Source organism: Nesoenas mayeri (assembly GCF_963082525.1).
Source record: "Nesoenas mayeri genome assembly, chromosome: 2".
In the NCBI taxonomy this organism is placed as follows: domain Eukaryota; kingdom Metazoa; phylum Chordata; class Aves; order Columbiformes; family Columbidae; genus Nesoenas; species Nesoenas mayeri.
The window spans coordinates 130,962,329-130,985,731 of NC_137543.1; positions in this window are offsets into that span (position 1 = coordinate 130,962,329).

Consider the following 23,403-nt stretch of genomic DNA (forward strand, 5'->3'; position numbering starts at 1 on the left):
TCTTTATTTCCAGAACTGCTCATTTTTAAATACACATAAGCAGGCTGATAGTTCTTTTTTGTTCATAACTCAGAGAAGGGTCAGTTTTGAAATGAGAGGAACATGGATACCAGCCTGGGACAGAAGGTGGTTGACGCAATGCTGCCAACACGAAATATGACCCAACACACAGCTGCTGACTCACACAGGGGGTGGAGGGTTGGAGGGTCTCTGTCTCCACAGCTACTACCAATGGAGGCATTGGATTCATGTCATTGCCTGTCATGGCTGACTCCCTGGGTGGAGAATGACCACAAGTAATTACAGAAAAATAGAGAAGAACATCTGGATGAAACCAGTCTCACCCAGTAACCACTGACATGATTTGACTTTCTAACACCTATGATGTTGTAAATTGGTTTATCCCTCTAAATAACCCTCAAACCAAACCCAGCCCGTAATCCATTTTCACCTACCCTTCCATGAGGCATGTCTGCAAAGACTGGCAGTAGGGTCAGGGTGTGGAGATACTCAAGACGATACAGAGAAATGTACCTGTTTCTGCACTCAGCTATGTTAAGCATATCTTGTTGCTCTGGTTGTGTCTCTCTTGCTCCAAGAACCTGAAGTTATTTAGACAGAGAAAAGAAAAATCAGTGCTATGCAACCTCTTTATGTGACTGTGCTTTAAATTCTTTATCTCTTATGGCTGGGTTGATCATAGGGATAATACTATGGTATTACTATAATATTCTCAACATCTTAATTCCTTCTAGTTCATTCATGCAATGAACAGTACACTGCTTGTGGGAGCTGTGAAAGTGTCATTCATATGTCTTAATAGTCTATGGACACTTGAACTCTCTGATATCATTCTAGCAGCACACCAGGGATGTTGCCATGCAGAAAACGGCAGTTATTTTATAAAATTCGTATTTCTTGGTTATTTGTCTTTGTTTCACAAAACCCTTTCCTACTGCTCCAGATCTCCATAGAGTGCTATTCTAACAGTTTGTGCTAGGAACTCTTGCATGCAGAATCCATCTAGTTCAGGCACATAACCTGAGGTTGAAATTTAAGCAATTTGAAGTTAAAAAGCAGTGCCTGAGCTTTTCAGTCAGCATGGAGAGGGAAACGTCTTTGCAGGTTTCCAGAGACAATGTTTCTGTGGGGGAAATCCTGTTGACTTTCTTGAGCATCTGAACTGAATTTTGGTGGAGAGATGGTTAACATCTAAAGTATGACATATATAAACCACAAATATAGAGTGCATATTCTCCATCTTTCTGTGTGACAATGTATACCAGAACCCAGCATGGGTCTTGTAAAGGCCCAGCTAAAGAGACAGAGCTTACTCGTGTTTTTGTTAATGACAAAGTGTTGAGAAAGCCCTCCCAGGCGGACACAGACTGTCAACAGTCTGAAAAGGTGGAAGACAACAACATCGCTTCCCTTGCTGTGGTACAGCTCTCAGGGAAGAGTAACCTTTTCTTCTGAAAAGGAGTGATACAAGAGTCCTAAAAGGTCTGGTCTGTGCATTTCCCAGACAGCTTTCTTCTTGGAAAGCTTACTTGGAAATCTAGTTAGAGGATTGCTCTTGCATGGTCTAAAGCTATATATAGTCTAGGACAGGGGTGTCAAACTCATTTTCGGTGGGGGCCACATCAGCCTTGCAGTTGCCTTCCAAGGGCCGAATGTAATTTTAGGACTGGATCAATGTAGGAGTAGTTACATTAGTAACTGAAATCATCAGTAGCCCAAAATGAGTTTGACACCCTTGTTCTAGGATGCTGAGAAAACAAGGCAGCCTTCTGTGTCTAGCTTGGAGATATACCTATTAACTTTTGTTAATGTTTTTTACTTATTATACACAGTGGAAAATACTATATATTACAGTAGAAAATATACATTTTTGAAAAGCCATGTTTGAGCTGCTATGTATCACATTTAAAATGACTAATAGAATAGATATTTCAGGAGCAGATACAAAGAGTACAACCTACAGTTAGCTGTTGACTGTATAATATTTTGTAGTCAAGGTATAGCCTGACAGCAAAAACGAGATTTTATGGAGGTGTGATTGCACCCACACCATCTTCCTTCAGTGTAGTCCTTCTCAAGTACTAGAGAAAGTCTGCACCTGCTGCCTATGGGACTTGGAAGAGCAAGTCCTGCTTCTGTTTTAGTGCTGCTCCAGAGTTCAATCTTTCCATAAAACAAATCTTGCCAATGGTGGTTTGGGGTGTACCGTATATACTCAACACAACAAAATGTCTTTGTGGGAGCTCCAGTAGTGTAATTGCAATAGGGGTACATCAATGGACTGAGTCAAGTTGTAGAAGTACAGTGACTCATTGGGGATTTTTTAACCTATTGCTTCATCAGTTTGTCATATAGAGTGGTAAAGTATACAGTCTTGGAAATGGGAAGAAAAAGGAAACAAAATGAATATGACTTGTAAAACAGCATACCCATAAACTACAGGTAGCAGTTGAACCAAGTTACAAACAAAAGCAGAGTGCCCTCTTGTGGCTTCTAGAACAGCCTGAAAACACGTGAGTATATCAAATGTTTCGTGTTGTCATGGGAATATTTTGCAATTAGAGTCTTCTGTAGTGGAAGTGATTTCTACATGTTCCATTATTTTTAAGGGAATTTTTAAAAACTATTTTGGTAATTCAAACGAAACTTAATTTAAATGTACACACTCTAAACATTTTTTTTTTTCCTTCCAGCTTGGCAATATAATACTATATTATTCTTCATGAATGTGAGACTTCCCTTTTTAAAAAAATGCAAGGAGTATTAATCTGGTTACTCTTCCTCCCCTCCTCCCTCCCTCCTCCCCCTCGTATTTCCCATGTTGTTAAATATTATTTTATTATTTTTAAAAATCAGTTTACTTTTCAGTAATTGTTGCCAAAAATATGTATGAAACTACAGAATCATTAAGATTGCAAAGAAAATAAACGACAATCATTATGAATGCTAACCTATATTGTTAATTTTCCAACACACTCTTCTGTTTTTCTTCTGACATGAATTCTGTCTTTTTTTTTTCTCTCCACAAAATGTACTTGAGATATTTCATTTCACAAGTGAAAGAGGTTTAATCTATGGACCTGACAAAAAGAAGATTGTATGCAAAAATGGTATTGATGAATGTACTTAAAAAAAATGTGTATTACCATATTCTCAATTTAATAAAACCTCAGTTTCATGAATATATGTTTTAATTATAACATTAGAAAAAAACCTCACATTTGGAGAATAAATACAGTGCAAGCAAGAGGCAGGATCACTGAAGAACAATTTCTGTATTTTTTCCTCTTTCATTTCCAGATTTCTGGCTTAAGTCTAAGTGTTTTATATCAGGAAATTGAAGTTAATTTAGTGTATTTACTAGTAATTCAACCTGACTCTGAAGGTGAATTATCTGTATGTTCTATACTTACCACCAAATTTCTGAATGCACAGACATTGAGCATTAGAACCTGTTTCTTTAACACTTGGTACTGAACTCCTAATACAGTAAATTAAAAATTAAAATAAACTACACAACTCTTTTTTTTTTTAATTACATCTTCAAATGACTACAGATGAATGGAAACTGGATTTCCTTTATTACAAAATAGCACAGAACAATTACTTCTAGAAATGAATCATTATCTGTACAACGATACAGGCACATGATAAATTGAACTATTTAATTAACTAACATATTAAGTATACACTATTACTTATGTCAACATTCATGATGAAGTGTGAGTCTGTTCTCAGCATTTCAATAAAATATATAAGAGGATACATTATTTTATAAGATTTTTAATGCAAATTGATCACTTTCGGTGTCGACATCTCCAATCAATTAACATATGAAACAACCTTAATCATAACAATGCTTTGACTCAGCCAACAAACAGATGAAGGATAAAAAAACAAACAAGAAAAAGCAACAACAACTACTATTCACAACCTTCTATGAATTCCTGCTCAAAAATTTCAGTAAAATTTACTGTTTTATCAAGGCTCGCTGGAACTTAGTTTCAAAGTGTCACCAGAAAGCCAAGTAATCAATTTTTCTGTGTCATTCAGAGACAACATGGAAGCTAAAAGCTGCATTCAGCTGTTTTGCTTTTTGGGAGAACATGGTGGGGTTAAGTAATAACCATTTACTACACTGTTTTTGTTGCTCACTTTGTTCTGCGGCATTTAGGATTGTTGTTTGCATCAAGTTCTAAAAAATATTATATTTCATTATATTAGCAGAAATGTTTATAACTATGTCTGGGACAGCAGATATCAATCGACAGACATGTGCATACCCATACACATGCAAGGGGAGAAATTGCTTTCAACTAGCTTCACCAGGCATGCATTTTTTCAGTAACCAGTATTATGTGTGAATATTTAGTAACACAGTAGGTGTGGGTTTGTTTTTTGTTTGTTTGTTTGTGGTTTGTTTTTTTGTTTTCTTTTTTTTGAGGGGGTGGTTTGTTTGTTTGTTTTTAATACATTTCTTTCTAACACTGGTCTTTAAGTGAACACCTTCATTTTTGCAAAATTAGCATTTTTTTAACTGAAACATTGGAAAAGATGGAACTGTAACATTTGCTGTGTGAGAGCTTTAATATATTAAAGGAATATGTTCCATCAACAGAGGGCACTCTATGGTTTTCAAAGGAGCCTAAGAGGAACTTAAAAGGGTTCAGTAGGAGATAACCAAGTATGGTTTTCAAAGAGTCTTTAGTACTGGTCAATCTATAATTTATTGGAAATGCTACTGATTTCCACAATAACGTACAGAAATGAAAGGGAACCCCATCATTTGATAAAGTCAGATATTAGGATTAAACCTGTAATGTACTCAGTCAGCTTTTAGTTACATCTTCAAAATTGTAAATTATGTGTAAAAGTTGTAGCATATTCTGAGTTAAAAGTGTATTTGCTCACTAATAGTGAGTTTTACCCTTGCTGGTTGTTTAAAAATGATGACTTTGAATCCCATAAGTGTAGACAGATGAGACATCACCGCTGTTCCACATAAGATATTTCTTCCAGTTCATTAACAGGCTAGTTTCCTAGCACCAGTCTATCTCATGCTATTGATTTTACTACCCATTTTTATTTCTATTGTTCAGTTATTTTCAAATTAAAATAATTGCATTTAAGTCTAGAACTTTAAGGGGAGTTTCTTTAGAGTAAATTAGGTATTTTTAGGCTATCTGTCTAGAATGTACAGAATTAGAGTGCAGTAATCTAATAAAGACATAACACTAAGTGGTTCATTGATACAACATAAAACTTCAGAAACCACTTAAAAGTAAATTGTGATTTTCAAATGGAGGGCAAAGTGTGAGAACTCGGCAGGAGTAGTGCACGCAGAACTATCGTGCATTAAGGTGGAATGTATGCATTTGTGTAAAGTAGAATGAGCGTACTAAAACCCCACAAGTAAAACTGGAAAAGCAATTTTGCCTGCTAGCTCTGGAGAGCACAGCAGCTGGGCACAGGCACAGTTTTGTGTGTTTGATTGTCTTCAACAAAACCTGCAAGCGTGTGATCCACATGTATAGGTGGATGCACATGCATTAGGCAGTATAAACATCTCCAGCTAGAGATAAGATACTAAGGGTTAAGGCAGAGAAAAGTGCAGTACAGTCTTCATTTTATCGATTCGTCTACAATTAACCATCAGAGAGTTACTTTATAATACATGATTGTAATTACAGACTATAAGAGAGCCAGTGAAAAACTAGTCAAAGTTTAGAGGGCAAATTCTTATCTTTTTGCCATGCCTGTGAATGTGGCATGAATTCAGGGATTTCAGCGAAGCTGCTGGAAGTGTACATGGATCCCAACTTAGCCTTCCTTTATTGCAAACCTGACTAGTAGAAGTTAAAAGCTGTTTTCTGTGCTTTAACACTATTTGCCAACAGCTGTTTCAACATTTATAAACACAATTCCCACTGGCTGCCAAATAGCCATAAATTCATTTCTGCATATTTTTGAGTAGTAGGCATAAAAACAATTGTGTCTGATTAAATCCACTTATGCTTTCACATCTTATAAATCTATAATAGATGTGAACTGTTGAGTTGTTGCACTATGTTATTTCTAAACAAAAATTCCATGGCAAGTTCAAGACAGGTTATCTGCAGAAGATTACGAAGAAATAATTTATTAGATACAGTTGAATTCTTGTATTTCACAGTTTCATTTCAGCTAGAGCCTGCAGTGTCTGCTAAGCGACAGCCTGACTCCAGGCAGCATGCTGTAGGAGATTCAGGTGTTCTTTCACAAGCTTCCTGTCAGTGAACATTATAGATGCTCAGAAAAATCTTGTCTGTAGGAGAAGGAGACCTTCAGAGCGCTGCTACAAAATAGCACTTCTCCACACGGTATGTTTTCTCCTGTGGAAATTTAAACTGGCTGGTGTTGCTGTTGAAATTGGTATTTCCCACAAGGAAATGTGCATTTCACTAGTTCAGATACGAAACGTGCATGATGCAGCAGACACTGTGCTTGCGAGTGTGGAGCTACAGAGACCAAGTTCTGCTTCTTCCCGCTGAGCACATAATGCCTTTCATCACATAATATTTAACCTCACGTCTTCTACCGCAGTCCCCGGTAACTCTTCATTTTAAATATGCCAGCATTATTAATTCATTTGGTATTCACTGTAATAACACTGATCATAATTAACTCATTCTGTAGCCTCATGAATGTCGTAAGTACTCACATGGAATTCCATTGCAATTCAGCATTAATTAAGGTGCCACCTCATTTTCACAGAGAATCAAGAGCGTGTGATATGTCTCATGAAGAAACTCCTTTAACATCTCAGAGCAGTCCAAATATTTGGAGTGCATGGGTGTTGTGAATATGTTGGATATATTCTCTCTCTGAGGAAAATTGTGTATACTGTCTGGATAAATTATGCAAGAACAACATTGTCTAAAATACAATACGCACATGGCTACTCTGTTTGTCATTATGTAAAGTATATTGCACTGCATTTAATACTGATAAATATATTTCTTCTTACTTTATAAAACATGCAAATAGCCATGCTGTCTTTCTAGAGTTTAAAAGCAAAGCTATACAAGAAAAAAAATTAATATCCCCTTTTAATTTTCTAAAACTATACCCCACATATACATATTAATACATAGCAGATGGATCAATATTGTAATATCAAATGCTGTGTCATATTTTAACCAATCTGCTTGCTGCAATGACACTGTGAACTAAATAATCTCCTTTAATTGAAAATAGGCATAAAATTGTCATGCTTTTTTAAGGCATGTTGTAAATCTGAAAATTAGTATACTGTAAAGTAAAAATACATGTTAAATTTCATAGCAACTTAATGAAGTACATATAAAGCTATGTGATGTCAGCATAGTCTTTAAACTAATATTTTCAGGGCTTATTTTCTGGGAAAAGTGATTCTAGGCAAAAACTGGGCAGACAGGGTCTCAGCCTGCAAACTGATTTTCTGTGCTACAGTTTCCTGAACAATCTTTCAAAATGACCCACTTTTGTTCATTTTCTAATGGTGGAGAGGGCAGATATGTGTGAAGTATATCTACATAATGTGCATTCACACAAAACCAGATCATATCAGCAGGATATTTGGGATGTCTGGTTTGGCTTGTTTGATAATGTTGGGTTTGTGTGGGAGTGTATGTGAATTTTTCATTTTGCTATGCTAGAAAACACCTCATGTGTAAAAAGAAAGTTTGAAAACTGAAAGCAATGCCATATGATTTAGGCTGTTGCCTCATGTCTAAATCATATTCATTAAACTATCAGTCCACAAAGTTATCTGAACAAATTTCTCTTGGTCTACACAAAGGAGCCAAGGGAATTAAAAATAAGCAGAATTCAGCCAGTAAATGTCTTAAAATAATATTGATTTTTTAATTTTTTTTATTTTTTTTTTTTTTACAGTACAAATCTGAAACACTCTCACCATTGGAAATCAATGGCAAAATTTTAATTGACTTCAACAGGGCCAGCATATCATCTATGAAATGTAAATTTGAGACTGTGCTACATTTTTAACCTGCTAAACTGCAAACCACAGCTTGAATAGAGATCTGCTCTTCTTTAATAAGTAACTATGACTCCCAGCAGCAATAACAGATGTTATGTACTAAGTGGAAGAAGAATCCCAGTGTTTTATATGCTATTGATTAGTAGAGACAGCAAATATGAGCCATTCAGACACAATACAGTGAGGTTCAATCTTAGAATTCACAAGATTTAGATTTTTTTGTAAGGAAGGCAAATAATTTATTTTTAAGCACAGGTACACTGAAGAAATATGATCTCACTTTAGGAAAGAACCTGCAATATTCAATTTATAACTTCTTAGATAGAAGATCTATCACCTTGCTATTTTGTGAGGTGCTGTCCTGCTTCAGAGAGTGCAGGCAAAGGTGTTTAGGTGCCCATCATAGCCTCTAGTGGAGTTTTTCAGGATTTTTAAAGTTAAGCAGTGAATTCAGCTCCCTAATCTGAACATATATGACTTTCACTCTATGTTTTATATTCCAGAGTTTGGGGCTCTGCATTTTCTAGAAGCAGTAAAATTCATGCCTCACAATCTTGCTAGTTTATTTAGGCAAGAACCTCCTAAGGGGGAAATTGACTTGGAAAGTCTCACTGTTGCAATAAACATTTTTTAGCTTGTCTAGTAATTGTCACCTCCTCATAACTCCCAGAGCAAGAATTTTCAAAACCCATTTACTTGCATTACTAGGACAGCATATTTAATTTCTCTTTGAATTTCTGCAATGTTTCTTATGTGGAACGAGAAGTGGATCCTGAATCATGAAGCTCAGCTCTCAATTTAACCTTCGCGAGAGCCGTTTGGATTTTCATCACCTCCTTGGAAATACTCTAGGTGCAATTTCTATATTGATGCATTTGATGTTTATTATTTTGGGGAACAAATCCATCTCCTTTTTCTCAAAGTTCTGTAAGCCCACCCCAGAAAATTATGAAATAATTTTGTCAGTCTCAAAAAGATTCAAATAAACCCTTTAAATATATGAGCGAGACCCCGATGCTCCTTCTCCAGGTGTTTTCTGTTATGCAATGGTATAGCAAAAAGGAGCACAGGGGGATTTTGCTCCTTGCTTATGAAAATTAAGCTGCAACAAGAATTAGTTGGAGTATGCATTTTGGAAAACATGGCAGAGTACTGGTGCCAATAAAAGAAAACTGTAATTGAGACAGGATTAGACACTGAAAACAGAAAATAATACTTACTCTTTATACTTTAAAATAGATTAAGAAGAGAAAGCATACGATAACTGTAAAGTTGTAAGAACAGAAGCAGTGGAAAGAATGTTAAACAGGTAGGGTTGGTATGAAAAGAACAAATAGAGAGAACACCATAGAACTGATTAACCCTGCAAAAATCTCCTACTAAGGTAGTGTTTACCATAGTGGGCTAGGCCCACGTTAGTACTCTGTGTCAGAACAAAAGGGGCATTCTTTCAAATTAAATAGAAGGAACATGAATACAACATTGCCATATGGTTTTGCTTCATTTCTGATTTGTTAATTTCTCTTCACTAGTGGACAAATTAATTTTTCTTCCAAATAGGTATAGTTGTTTATTATGGTAATAATAATTAGAATAATGATAATAACAGTAATAAACAACAACAAGATATCGAACAAAAAATTTGCTTTTCCATGCCTTCATGTACACAACTTAAGTAAATTGCTCTCTAAATCAAAAGGAAAATACTATTTGAAAGAAATACCTTCTTTGAAGAAACCAAGCTGGTAACTGAGTGTATACTATAGTCTCAAGCTCATGGATATTTTTAGCTTTTAAAAACCCCAAATAAAAGATGGTTAAATCTTTATCACATTTTCTTCAGGGATTATAAAGCCTGTGGGGGAAACAAAGGTCAGAGAAAGATGGTGGAACTGTGACAGAATCACCTAGTAGTTGAGGTTGGAAATGGTCTCTGGAGATCATCTAGTCCTACATCTTGCTCAGAGCAGGGTCAGTTCCAGCAGGCTTCTCAGGAAGACACAAGGGCAGTTCTGGGCACTAAGATAGTAGGTTTTCATGACCAGGTCCCCTCAGCTGCTGTTTAACATCAGGCTACTCATTAACTACTTTCTACCTCAAAGGCCCCATCTGTCACAGAAAGATGTTAAATTCTAGCACAGTTCCTAAACTTTCCCCTAATTTATTGAAAAAAGTCCTTTCCCAGAGTAGTAGGATATTCTAAGATTATTTGAAAAACTGCTTTAAGACTACCTAAAGCACTTGCATGATACACTTCAACACTGTTGTAACGCCTGTCTTCACAGGATCTGTCAATATAAACTTATCCATCTGTCACCATCAGAGGAAGCTTGAATGAGTCTTGCTGACTCCTGCAAGTAGTAGTAGCTGAACATATAGTGCTGAGCACAAAACTTCTTGCACAAGTGTTGTGAGCAACACTTTGCAGCAGTGCTGTCAGCCAATATTTGTTATATGTCTACAGTAATTACCCAAGGAAGTACCATGTGAAGAATGATGGAAGATAGTCATCCCTCTTGGACACTTCTACCACGTCCTCTGTCCTAGTTACATCTGCCTTAATTTGCACTCAAACTAGTACTCAAAACCAACCAATCAACCAAACAGATCAAAACAGAAGAAAAAACACATAAGGTGTTGTTTATCCACTTGAGAAAAGGCATCTTACATGTAAAAGTTCTCAGAATTGAGGTCATGAACAGGAGCACTTTCTTAATTGCACAGCAGATCAGGGTGTGTTACTCTGGCATTTTAGCTGGGATTTGGACTGTGCTTGCATAGCAAATGTCCCCGCTGTCCTCTGTCAGTCTTTGCTTGCCTTGAGGTGCAATCTTGGCATAGCAAATTCCTTTTGGAGTGAAGCTGAACTAGCAACTGCATTAGGAGAGCAGCTAGTGCTCTAACTGCTAGTGGGCATGCAGACCACAGGACCAGGCTAGAGAATATCAGAGGTGAAAAAAACCCTGAAATGTATATAATGAGATCTTCAGGTCTTCCGTACCAACTGTTCACTCCACTTAGCCACTCTTCTTGGTCTCGCACTTCTTGCTGTGGATATAGCCTCTAAGGGCTATCTCCATTAATGCTGTTTCCAAGAGGGAATGAATTAAGTTGCTTTGTGTTACAATAATTTCTTGCATCTCCTCCTTTAGCAGCTGCATAGGATCAGAACTGAAATTGAGTTAAAATACATCCCACCACATCAGGGTTTTTTAAAATCATGTGCAACATATACTTCTGTTTAACCATCAACAGTTTTCTGTGCACTGATATGTTGTTCCCATGTATCTAGCACTGGCGATGCTTGCTGGATATTGCCCCTTCAACATCATCTTGAAAGATATAGTATTAAAAACTAAGTAGCCTTTCCATTAGCAATCTTTAGTTTAGTATGACTCCAATTCTTATATTCTAAATCTGAATATGTATTGCAATGTGCTTTCTTATCTTGTTTTTCAGAGAGATTAAACATATCTTACATTACTTCTATTACAATTGACTATGTCCTTTATAGCTAGGAAAGAATGGCTTGAAATACTCATCAATAAGAAGATAGTTTTAAAAACTGTAGTTAAGTACAATGTAGCAGTAACAATAACTAGCATATGCGGTAGTCAAGGATTCCATTAAATTGTATGGTGCTTCAGAAAAGTGTTTAAATCAGTTGCACAGGGCCAGAAAATAGGTTTCTGCTTCTGAAAGAGTAGGAGACAAATAAGTTTGATAGAAGATTCATTCAGAGTATGATGGTGGGCTGAAAAAAAGAAAAAAAAGTAAGATTTTCTCCCCTCATAAGAAGGTTAGATGAGGACTTCAGTACAGCAGTGCTGTGGCAGTCCTTCAAATGGGAGGTGACCATGGAGTGATTCTGTAAAGAAGTCATTCCTAGTTGGAGAATAAACTGCAGCATTTGATCTAAAACAATTATTTGGCTGTAGCCCCCAGGGTCAGGGTTTGTGCCAGCTCTGGAGGCTGATGGCAGCTGCAGTTTGTTTCATGCACTGCCTGAGCTCTGCCAGTGGTGAACGTCCATTTCCAGTCCCCTGAATGTCTGCTGCTCACCAAGTTCAGGAGGTCCTGTGTTAGGTCAGGAGCTAAAGATTGAGGTGCCAGTGGGCACCCATGGTTCCTCACACCTGGGAATTGTGGTCTGAAATTCCCCACTGCACTTCAACTTTCTGGGATCAGCCAGCACAACACCCTCCAAACGGCAGAGCAGAGCACAGGGCACTGGCCCTCCATTCTGAGCCCAGACTAAGGGTCAGCTCCTCCTCCCACATAAATCAACACCCTACATTATTTCCAGTCCTCTTACTGATAAAGGGGAACCCTACAGCTGGGACCAGAGTTTTCTTATTTAAACCAAATGAGGAAAAGTGACTTACTAAGAGGTCATTCATTTTAACTTTCCTGAGCTAAGCAGCAAGGACTGAGTTATGTCACATTTGCAAGACAATCCCAAGAGAAATTGGTTTCCAAAGATCACCATGCATTTTAGTCCTTCGTTTTTCAGTCACACTGAGCCCAATTTTACACGTGACTGTGTGCAAGGACTGATGCATAGGCACATCATCCTAGCTAGGGTGCCAAAGGGGGATCATACTTCATAGTAGAGATAAGATTTTCTTTGAGATCCCTTCCTGAGTGTCCACAAGGTGAATGTCTCCCCTGCGTTGGCCTCAGGGATGCTGCTTGTGGTTCTCAACACATGTAGCCAGGCAGCAGGGGAGAACTGGGGCCTTTGCTGCTTATACTGTCTCTTGTTGGTAGCATGATGACACTGAGAGATATGATGGGAGCTTCTACCTTTATGGATCAGTGCCACTCGGAGACACTTATTGACTAAATAGGCCACAGAAGGGTTTGGGATACTTTGCATGCATTTATACCAGCTACTGCTTTTCTGTGGCATTTATTCCTGTACGGTCTACTTCAGAAAATATACAGTGCATAGTATTTTTCATTAACGAGATACAGATGAATATGCTCAGTAAACTTCTGAAGTGTCCCTTTACAAGGTAAAATAACAAAAATCTTTGTAGCCGTCATTAAATATCTTAACAGACATATTTACTACTGCAATCAGGACAAAGCAAATGGATATTTTTGGCAGAAAAAAAAAAAAAGTCTTAAAAAGACACAGGGTTTTGTTGTTTTCCTTGCAAAGTATAAAATTCCTCAAAAATTACATGGTGTCACAAAGCCTGCCATAGCTTATAAAAAAAAATGATGCACTGCCTTTAGTTTTATTAGGAAAATTACACTGTGTTAACTCTTTGTGTCTTTGAGGGCACATCTCTACATTGCACAGTAAAGCTCCTTCCAGACAGATCTGTGCCATGTACACGGCACAGGGTAACACTGTATGGAGATACTTGCTCTTGAAAGCATACATCAGAGAATTTCATTGGCATAAGCAAAGCCTGAGGCCCAGGGGCTGGCAGCCAGATCGGCCATTGGAGGGGGAGAGCTCTGGATAACGGGGGCACCTGCAGGGGAACCTCTCTGTTGCTGCTGTGGGTTTGGAGGCATGGCAGCCGTGAGGGAGGCTGCAAGGATAATGTTTCTCTTTGATACCTTCCTCAGTAGCACCAGCCAACTCAGTTTTTCTTGGTCTGTGACATAAGCAAAGTAGGCAACAGAATATATCTCAATGCCACAGGAAACTGTTTGAGTTGTCTGTGCTTAATCACCTGATTTGCCTAAACCTGCCTCGCAGCAGGACCCACGACTCCAGAGCTCTCCATCAACAGGCTGCCCTGCTCCTAGGGTCAGAGTATCCTGGCCAGTGCTGTCATGAGGATATGTGCCCCACACATCCTCGTGTAGGGCAGAGCTTCCCCAATACTCCAGAGCAATGTATTTTCACCCACAAGCACAAAAGAGATCACTTTGTGAGCCTGATGTTCAGAACAGTAAGCCAAAACCTAGGCTCCTAAGAACTGTTTGAGAAATTATTCTTCTGAAAGTATGCCAGCTGAATAAATCTAACACTATTACACTTCCCTTAAAGCAAAACTATATGAGACAACGAAGCAGAAAACATGTGGACAGTGTGTATCAAATAAGTTTCTAATTCTTAGAGATTTTATCACACTAGTGAGCACCCTCTGCAGATATTTGCCACTGCTTCCAATACCTAACACATAAGGTCAGAAGTTTTGTAGCTGCACTGTCACAAAGCAATGAATTCCAATCTTTTTCACCAAATGAATTCTTTAACCCTTTGAAGACAATCTCACCTGTAGCCAGGATTTAGCTGAACAAGTAATCTGTCCCATACAAAAAACATGGGTCATCACTACTTGTCTGAATTCCCATGTTGAAAGTGCCTTCCAAAAAGTCTAGGTGAAAAAGTCATGGTGGTAATTTATTTTCAAATCAGTGACGAAAGAGGGAGGAAAGCACAATTGGGGTCTTCCTGCTTAGAGCAAGAAATGTGTTTGCAAAAATCAGTCACTATTTGCACACAAAAGCATGAACTTCTGCCTAAAAGGCCATGTAGCACATACTGCCGTTTTGAGGATACAACGAAAGCAAGTTGTAATGAAGGCACTATGTCTGCATCAAGCCTTTTCTTTTTGGTTACAATTTCTTTGTGGCAATATTGGTAGAATCAAGTGGCATTAGTTGAAGTCTGATATCCATGATGAAGGAGTGTGAGGCAATAAACTGGTTTTTGAGCTACAAAAGGTAGCCTGAAGCTGAGGTATTCGGTATGCACATAGCCATTTATTGCAAATGAAGTACTGAGTAATGGAAAATATTCTCAGGACCATTCTCTTGGTCCTTAGTGTAGGCTTGGACAGTGGGAGAGAAATCAGAAATAACAGACACAAAATGTAGAGCAACTGAGTGACTCTGGTCTGACTATCAGTCAAACCCATGTCATGGCAGTGGTATTCTCCACTCTGTCAGCTTGACCATGCAACACCAATACCTGTTCCATATAGAAATACTAAATAAAAAATCTTTTCAAAAAATGCAGAATTTGATCAAAATATAAACCATGAGATTCAAGGACTCCATGTTTGTCCTAGCCAGTGTATTGCAACGTTTTTCACAGTTCCTTACTGATTTCATAAGTTCAATGATCACAGACAGATTCAATAATAGAAACTTAAGGACTAGCATCATTGGTTCAGGAGGCTTGTGAGACAGTTGGTCCTGAAATTTTTGTTTATGAAGAACTAGAAAAGAAGTGCCACTATAGCTTAACCTCATTCAATGTCTAATTTTAAATATTGAGTGACTGAATGCAGAATTGAAAGTATCTGAACTAAACTACATCTGTTGTTACATCTCTCTTTGCTAAGGACATGCGGATAGGGAACTGATCTGCTGACAGCGGGAACTTAGTCACCGACTGTGAAAAGCAATGAGTGCAGCAAGTGCAAACAAATGTCTGCTCTAAGTCATGAGATAAAGAGGTCATTGCAGTTAAAATGTGTTATCAAGAAATCACTTGGATTTAAAATAAGCAATTACTGGTAAACATCCAGTGAAAGGCACAGTAATTCTTCTAGTTGTCAGGGACTTCTGGTTGCTCACACCAGCCTTAAGTCCAGACCTCTTTACTAGATTTTCAAATTAATTCTTCAGAAGCCGTCTAAGAATTGTGAAGATGGCTAAAAGTTTAATAGACTGATTGGTGGTTTGCCTCCAGCTTTCCATCCTTCAGGGGCTATTTGGTTCATATTTCTCAGAATTTCTCTGTAACCTTTAGGACTAGGAGTTTAGTTTGGGGATTTATTTTCCTCTCTTTGGCATCTCTAAAGCTGGGTATCTAAGTCTGCCCTTGTCATCCTTAGCTCTCTTCGTAGCCAAGGAGGAGTAAAAGGCACTTCCAGTGGGGATTTACTCCAACCCAAGAAAAATGTCAAAGTTGTGTGAAATAAATTCTTTCTGTAGCCACTGCTCTTCTTTATATTCTCTAGCTTTACATGAAACAAGGAATAACTAGCGTAGACTTCAGCATTTACCTCTGGGACATCTACAGTCAGATGAGATGAATCTCAGCTCATAAAAGAAATATTTTTGTCAGTGCCAGCTGAGATTATTACACAACATCCTGCTCCGAGGAGCTGGTAGTGTCTGGAAAAAATAATTAGGAACCAGATCACAAAAGCTGGCTACAACTATTTGCATTGTTAATTCTGCTATTTCCTGATTGCTACTTTTGACCAACATCTCTATTTTGATGTTTATTTTAAGAATGTTCAGTGTAATCAGTAGCTGCTAATTTTTTTTTATCCTTGAGATCATAAGCACCAAGAACTTAACATAATCTTTTATCGATACGTAATACCTTGCTGCGTGCATTTATTACCATTACATAGTAATAAAACCTGAGAAGCAGATCTGTGTACAGAAAGCATTTTAAACATTTGTACTATATTAGTTCTAACACCAAATTGTCAGGAATCACTGGGTACTTTGACGCAGACTACCTACCCACCAGGGATGGTCAGGAATGGGATCATGTGGAAAGCAGCCATACCAGTCAGTGTTTGTTTTTTCTGTGTCAGCTTTTGTGGCCACCAGAAGAAGAGGTGGGGGATGAGACCAGGTACTGTTTAAAAAAATCAAAACCCAAACAGGGGCAACAAAACTTGAAAAAGGGAACCCTGACCAATGTCTGAACTAAACTTTAATTGTATTTATGGTGCTGCAGATTTAGGAAGCATGCTCATGGCCAGGACAAAGACAGTGAGATGAATGCCCCACCAAACCCCACACAGCTGTACATACAGATAGATTTTCAAACTGGGAGAAGGGGCTTCAGTAAACTAATGTCTATATCTGTGTTCTGGGCCTTCTCCTGCTTCAGAATCCCACAGCCTAAAATTATTTTTTATCTGTGACATTATCAAAACAAGTACTGTAATTCTGTCTTTGTTTTAAAGAAAAGGAATCAGCACATCTACACTATCAAAAAGCAGAATTGCCAGTAGTCCTAGTTGGCACAACTTCTGACATCAATAAGGCAATACAAAAAAGAGAGCAAATAAACATGTATTTTTTCTTAAGAAAGGAGAGTGTACTAGAGATGGGAAGTTTTAAATGAAGGGAAAACTTTTCTGATCAAGAAGAGCTTCTACTCTAGCAGCTCAGATTTTTGGTGTGCTTTTTGCAATGTAGCTCATTCGTGATTTGACATGCCAGTTTCAAGAGAAAAGCAGGATCTTTATGGGACAGCATGACATGAGCATGACATGGTTGCTGGGTGCTAGGAGCATTCATCAAGACATTAGTATCTTTTATTAACTTGCAGAAAAGAGCGAAGTTCACACCATGTGAGTGAGTTAGAGACTGCCATGGTGTGCCAAGGTAGAAGGACCCATCTCAGAGACCCAACCTGCACTCCATGTCCTCAAGGAATGTCTTCCCCAAAATGTGAACAGGAGGAGGAATCAACAGAGGCAAGGGACAGAGACATATTTTTGGGGCTTCCAACTGTGGCTTCCAAACCAGTGTTTTACTGAGGATGGTAGGTGTCTTCTTCTAGAATTTTTCTGAATGCTTGATTGAGCACATTATTTTAGATTTACATCTGTTCTACATTTTTATGAATTAAAAAACTCCAAACACTTCACAATGGAGGAGATTATTTTCAAGTTACGTGCTTAATATTAATGATAAGCATTAATAAATTCAGTCAACTCCTGTGCAACGCACATAATGCTCTTGGCATCCCTGCAAGAAACAAAGCAGAACAATTATGAGTCATCAAACGTATTTGTCAGAGGATTTTGTATTGCAAAAAAAAAAAAAAAAGCCTGTTCATGTTAGCATAGTGCTGAAGGACAAGGCGTGAATTATAGCTTGGAAAGTGATGGGATAGATATAAAATCCAAGGGTCCAGAGGCCAACTAACTATATAGGCTCAGCTGGAGACAGAAAATACATGTTATGTATTTTTTCAATGGATTCTTCCGTTTATCCTGTTAAGAAGTAGTGACTCCCCAAATCAAATGTGAGTTAGGCTAGAATTTTAATGGTGCTGGAAATGTTGCCACTGCAATTGGTATGTGAAGCTCTCCTAACTGATTGTTATGCTATTTGTTCTACTGTGAATGCAGAGAACCAGCAACACAGAAACAGGCACAGTGATAAGCATGCAAGTCCATGTGAAGTGTATTGCTCCTGATGCAACGACACATGTATCCTCCATGGATGCTGCTATCAAGAAGACTCCTGGTCCTGTTCTGACAGAATTTGCAGCAGCTTTCTCACGAACATTAAGTCTCTTTTGTATTGTTGTCTTTACTCAAAGAGTACTCTGGGAGGTGCCTCCAGGCGTACACGGAGATAAGCATCTGACTGTTGGCATTCTAATGTTAATGACCAGCACTAATTTAGAAAAAAGACATAACTATTTTTTTTATATTGTAGCAGGAGTGCTTTAATTACTCTTTGCACATTTTTGAGGAAAATAAACATGGCTGCCATCGGACATTTTCATTATTTTTACAATGAAGTCATGAGATAGGCGAGCAGCATAGTTGTCCACTCACCTTCAGGGTGTCATTATAACATAGTTAATGAAGACTTTGAAAACTGATGGTTGAGGTTAAACTTCACATTGAATAGAACTTGTACTCTTATAATTTAACTCAGTTTTTAGGCTTGCAGAATATCAGGAGGATTTAATTAATGTTGTATTGGAAGTTTCAGTAGGTGCATGTTTTTATGTTCTGTACCATAGGAAAAAATATTTTTTGTAAGAAACCAGGTCTGACTCCACAAGAATACTTTTTTATAGATCCATTGTAAGATTAAAAGCAATAACTCCAAGAAAAAAAAGTGAGAACCTACTGATTGCATGCTCAGGAAGGCTGAGATTCAGCTTTCTGTAGAGGCTTGCACTAGGTCCAGAGTATAAGCCCTTGACATAAAGCTTTGATAGCTTTAGGACCGTCTGCAATGAAATAGAATTTTAAGAAAATGTATAAAACCTTCAGTTTGATGCAGGGATGTTTTCCTGTTGCTATACTTTGCACGACTTCTCTTTCTTTTTTCTTTTTTTTTTTTTTTTCACCAAAGGAAGGTCAAATAATTATCCTAATTGAGCTTAGTTTTCTATCCAAAGTGAACACTAGAATTTTTTGTGCACTGGAGTTTATCATGCCTACAAATCATGGAAGAAAAATCAAAGTGGGAAGAATTATGGTGATTTCAGATACTTCTGTACCAGAAATTGTCATTGATGGGGTCAGCTGTAAAACTGGAATATTTTTCAGACACTCTCAAGATATCCAAAAGCTCCTTGCAATAGAATTTCTTATTTCAAGCATGCTTTTTCTTCATGAGAAACTGTTAAGACTCCTCTGTGGGTCTCTGTGACATCTTGTGGGAGTTCCAAGTAAAATTTTAATTTTCGGAGGGCTTCATGCGCTGATTTCTGTCTTTGTAGTAATATTATTTCATTATCATAATAGGGTAGTTTTATTGTAGTGGGTGATGTCTTCCTTATCTTTTCTGCCATGAAAAAATAGCATGAACAAAGAAAGAACATGAAGGGCTTAGTTAAACTCTAGCATGTTATAAGCTCAATACAATGCTGTTCTCAAAGCTGTAATGCTTATTTGACATGCACGACAGTAAAATATAACTGGAGATAAATAAATATCTACAAAAGTTTTTTGTGATATTCCCAGACTAAATTACTTTACGTTCAACTGAACAGAAGTTTACATCTCTGCAATCTAGTTTGGCAATCCAACTGTTCAGTTTCTCAAAGCGAAATCATCACAAGAATTGTTCAAATCAACTCCTCAGCAACATAGATGCACTCTAAAAAGCATAACCTGGTTTTCAGCATAGGTCACAATTGTGACCATCTACCCACTTTGGGGGAGCTTGTCCTGATCTAAGCTGGCACACTGTTAGAGGGCTTCTCACCCCAGATATTAACCCACTGGTGGCAGATTTGATATCGCCTAACATTGGTTATCAAAACAATGTGTTACTGCTCTAATCTTTTTATTTAGGCTCCTTCTACAGGCAGTGGAGAGGGACAAGCACCTCCAGAGGGTACTTCATCTTAGATAATCTTAAATATAGGCTACAGTATAGGATAAATCTATTCTCTGAGTGCCTGTCTTTCTCTTCAGAGAGAGCCTAAGAAGACAAGCAAACTGGATACTTAACTTCAGGCTGGCTAAATACCCCAAATACATGAAATTACTTCCGTGTGATGCCTCTGTTAAACAAGTTGGCAAACATTTTGACAGCACTTGGAAATGCTACCTGCCAGCCCTCTAGCCAGCCTACAAGCTAGAGGTTAATGCTCCTGCAACAGGGATGTTAAAAGGCAACACATGCCTCTGACAGCCACCCCAGTTCAGTATGGTATGTTCACTTAAACACATAAAACAAGTGAGTTTGTGTTAATGTGTGAGGCTGTGAACTGAGATAGTGAGGGTCAGGCCGACTGTTTGCTGTTCCTGCCACTTGAAGTTTACCTCTGGCAGAAGTGCAGGGCAGAGGACAGCCAACACAGATCATACCCCAAACTCCTGCAGCCAAATTAGCAAAAGATGCTGCTACTCCTGCCCGAGGAAAGATTTAAATTACCATGGCAATTCTGAAAGGAGTGAAGTTTGGGCCTAATTCTCACTCATTTACCAAGCTCCTCTTTTGTGCACTGAAAAACAACCCCTAAATAAAATTTTGAATACATCATGACATCCTCTACTCTTGCACCATCGTAACTGTGAAAACTGTAGAAATACAGAAAAGGTGCTGATGGTAAGGATATTTAAAACCATTCCCTATATTACAGCTTAACTGACAAAGTGGTTTCGATCTGGAAGGGAAGGTGCAAATTCTGTTTTTAAAGAACTGCTGAATTAAAACCAGAGCAAGGGACCAGGAAGAGCGCCATGGGTCAGCAAGCCCAGCTCTCTCAGGGCAGGCAGCTACGTGGACATCAGGAATCAGGGCTATCATTTCAGCTCTGATGTCCTGGCATGCAGTCAAAGCCATGCCACAGGCTGAAACAGCCAGGATAATCCTGCCTAAGATTTATGTTGCCCGTGGAGACTGGCTATGGGAAAAGGCAATTAGCACAAAAACGACATAGTGAGTAGTGCAACTGTACTGTTCCCTACTATAGATATGCCATTTACACATATTAAACCAAAGATACACAAAGGTGTGCTATTAGCCAGGCATTCACAAATGCATGATACATACATTAAAAAAAATTATCCATAGTCAGTTCCACTGTTCACTAGTAAGATTGCCTGCAGACTGGAATACAAAAAAGGTTCTTTGTGTTGTATAAACGGGATTCCTATGACATTTCTTAGTTTGACCCTCATTCTCCAGCAGTTTCATTTTAAGATGGCTGAGGATACACAAATACATTAAAAAAAAGTAATTATAGGCTTATAGTTAAATAATTTAAAATGTCTAATAACACATTGGCTTATAACATGATTTCTCTTGTTATACAAATGTATTGGTTTTCCTTTCCCTGGTTAGATATGGCAGTGTGTTTAGTCACCAATTTATGAGGGAAATACATATTTCTGCTAGTCCTTTAAATAACATTTCCATGATGAAAAGTTATTTAATAAGAAAATATTTATATAGATGAGGTGCTTTACAAAAACTTGTTAAAGAGGCAGTAATCTGAAGATTTCTGGGTTAGTTACTTCAAATATTAAAGTGTTTTGCAGTTGTCTATGCCTTGCCTGATCATTTACACCTATGTAAATGTGCAATGATTTGAACATGCTGCTGTGATATAAACGGGATAATGTTAGCCACTAGTAACGGTTCATTAAAATGTACAGTTGTTATTATTTTTTGTGGTCCAGTGAATCTGATTTGTCACTTCTAGCATCTTGCCATACCTCCCAACCATGCAAGCTCTGTCAGAGTGCCACCAAACTTGAATTCTCTCACCGGGATGGAGGTTGAGTACAACTGGAGATGGTTGGTGAGTGTCTGAATGGACTGAATGGAATGAAATTGTGGCTGCTACATCCGACTGAGGGAAGCTGGAGTCCTTTCACAAGAGAACTAGCTGAAAAGCTCACAAAACAGGTCCTAAATTGTTGTGATTTTCAGCCCTGTGTACGGAAATAAACCGACTCGAATTTCAGCTTCTGCTTTGTAAACCTGTAGGAATGCTGGAGCTCTTCCATAGCTTTTCATTTGAGTGGCTGGCTGCCTGGAAGAGTGGTGTGGTGGTCACATCAGCCAAAATTCATGAGTGTTGTGTTAACATTGTACTTTCATGTATGGATTAAAATACCCTCACAGGATGGGAACACATGTCATTATATCTGATTCTGATTTTGCTTCTGTTTAAAATAGTGTAAATTCACAGATATAGAGGTTTAAAATAGTGTCTGACAAGAATCTGCCTTTGATTTTACAAGCACACAATAGAATTTAAATAAAGTCCCAAGCTTTTTGTTTATAATATTCTCAAAGGTAAAGCAAACTCCAGTATGACTCTAAATATAAACAGGCAGTAAATTTAAATTTCTATAAGTAGTAAGGTATTTCAATAGTATTTTTAATGATAAAAACATAATTGTTTATCAGACTAATTAAGATACTTTGCAGTACTTAAGATTTCAGAATTTTTGGCTCAGATAACCAAATATGGACAAATAAGAAATTTGAAAACTGACACCAGTAGGCAGAATGCTAAACTTTCCAGTGCAAACACTTTACCTCAGTACAATAGAAAGGGAAGAGAGGTCAGTAATACCTAACTATTTTTTCAAAGAAATAATATATACAAATATACTGCACAATGCTACAGTAGTAGCAGATGTGTTCTTATCAGGGTTTGACAGCATTTTCACATAAATTATTGTGTAAGCACAGTTAATCATTATGTACAGGTGGTTTGCCACCTGTTTAATTCAGTTTCAAGCTGATTTATACAGCTTTTAAGGCAAACAACCCCCCCTTCCAAAATTACAGTTTTGCTTGTGTATCAACTAATGTGGACAGTTTTATTTCCCTTCACTTCCCACCACCCTGCTAAGACACACAGAGAAAGCAGCAGCTTCTGTCCCCCTTTACAGCCCTGTTTTAGCTGGTAGGTTGTAAGAAGTGCAGTTATCCGGGTAGTAACAGATGGTGTCAGCCTCTCCAAAATGAATTTTTACCTGCTGTATGAACACTGGTGATTTCATCACTTATGTTTCACCATTGTGTCTCTAACTCTATGTTTCTGGTTGTACATTACAACCAGTGCAAAAGATCAGCCCCCTTTTACAAGCTGAAATTCCTCTTCTGCAGGTGTTATATAGACCAATTAGTTATGACAAATAAATTCTGGTTATTGCTTGGATAGTCCTGATACGAAGCACATATAAGTCATAAGATGT